Source organism: Vespa velutina, chromosome 7 (assembly GCF_912470025.1).
Source record: "Vespa velutina chromosome 7, iVesVel2.1, whole genome shotgun sequence".
NCBI classification, from domain to species: Eukaryota; Metazoa; Arthropoda; class Insecta; order Hymenoptera; family Vespidae; genus Vespa; species Vespa velutina.
In genome coordinates this window covers 2,459,353-2,461,171 of record NC_062194.1, presented here as the reverse complement: position 1 = coordinate 2,461,171, position 1,819 = coordinate 2,459,353, and the positions used below count along the sequence as shown (strand labels likewise).

General features: G+C 36.1%; 1 long non-coding RNA gene across 1 annotated transcript in view; it reads right to left on the bottom strand.

Annotated features, from left to right (window-relative positions):
* Nucleotides 1-1,380, bottom strand: part of LOC124950367 — a 2,344-nt gene extending 964 nt beyond the window's left edge. Inside the window, exons 1-2 of the long non-coding RNA XR_007101343.1 lie at nt 767-1,380; nt 1-47 (exon numbers count right to left, since the gene is read on the bottom strand). The exon at nt 1-47 is cut by the window's left edge and continues 30 nt beyond it. This is a non-coding gene — a long non-coding RNA (uncharacterized LOC124950367). The remainder of the gene's footprint in view (nt 48-766) is intronic.
* Between the last annotated feature and the right edge of the window lie 439 nt (nt 1,381-1,819).

The window sequence follows — 1,819 nt, the reverse complement described above, 5'->3', positions numbered from 1 at the left end:
CGTTTCACGATTTACAATGGTTTTAGGTGCGGGCAGGTGTGGTCGTTCTAAAAAGGAAATCAAATCGTTTCGCTATCGGTCGATTGTTTCTACACGTATCTAATTTAACTTTCGATAATCCTTTCTCGCTATCCTATTTAAACTCTAACCTAGTAAATAGACTCGAATAGAAATTAAACTGAGAGATTTACGTTTCTTTTATAATAAAATTCAATCTCACAATATATGTATACATAGGTATATCTCAAAATAGATTTTTTTTCTTTATCTTATTTCTATTTTTATTTTTATTACCCTTTTTTTTTTCTTTTTTTTTTTTTTTTTTTTTTTTTTGAACGAAACAAGAACGCGTCATTATTTCATATTGTCGACAAAATCAATTCTAACGTTTCAACTAAAAACATGACAAACATTCTATTAGTCTAACATCGATAATCACTTTTGAACGCTAATCATGTCACGTATAATTTTTCTAGTAATCTCATAGACGAATATTAGAAGGTTATAGAACGTACAAATAACTGTACCATAGAATATCGTATCGAATGAACTTGATGATTCTACTTGACGATTAAGTTCCTAAATTCGTTAGTTCTCAAAGAGAAAGGAACAAAAAGAAAAAAGAAAAAAAAAAAAAAAAACAAAGATTTAGCCTAAAAAGTGTCTCGAAGAAGATCTTTGGTGACTTTTTATTCTTTATTATTATTTTTCTTTTTCTTTTTCTTTTTCTTTTTAATTTTTTTTTTTTTTTTTTTTCTTAACTCACCTAGGAAAAAACTTTTGATTCAGCCTGTGTCGCATTGTATCGAATGGATCAAGGATGAAATGGAATAAGAATAAATACATGTTTTTGGTCCGGTTACAGTCTGTAATTCGACGTCGTCTCGTCGGATTTAACAGTGTAAGAATAAAAAAGAAATAAAGAAAGACAGACAGACAAACAGACAGAGAGAGAGAGAGAGAGAGAGAGAGAGAGAGAGAGAGAGAGAGAGAGAGAGAGAGAGAGAGAGACAGAAAGACAGAGAGAGAAAGAGAGAGAGAATAAGATGGATGGATGGATGGATTAAGGGAAGGACAGACAGAGAAAGAGAGAAAAAGAAATAGAGATAAAGGAGGAGGATAGTCTGCTGGGTCCCGTAGTGGCTGGTCGTCGTAGCTCATGGCTCATGGGCTCGCGTGGCTCTCCTCTTCTCGGTGGATCACGGCTGGGTGGAGTGTAATAATAGAAGCAAACTCATTTGGCTTCTTGGCCAACTACATTTGGCTCGGCCGTCGTCCACTGTTCGTCGTTCTTCCACAGGTCGTGTCTGCCTGCTGCTGCTGCTGCTACTGATGCTGCTGCTGCTACTGATGCTGCTGCTGCTATTGCTACCTCTTGCCTCTTGCCTCTCTCTCTCTCTCTCTCTCTCTCTTTCTCTCTCTCTCTCTGCTGTAGTTTCGGCACGGACGAGCAAATTTTTGTTGACTTTACGAAAGAATAAATAAACAAGCAAGCTGAGACATATGCCCCGACGATATCTTTCCCTATTTTCCTCCTACCTATCTACCTACATACCTATCTATCTACCTATCTATCTGTTTATCTATACATCTCACCCTTTCTTCACCTTCACCACCATCCCCCATCTTTTTTCCTTTGCTTTTATTTTTCTTTCTTGTTTTTCTTTTTTCCCCTTCTTCTTCTTCTTCTTTTTTTTTCTTTTTTCTTTTTTTATTTTTCTTCTTCCTCTTCCTCTTCTTCTTCTTCTTCTTCTTCTTCGTCTTCGTCTACGTGTCTCCTTCGATTTTCTCTTTTAAGCTTAGCGCTTAACTCAAGTCT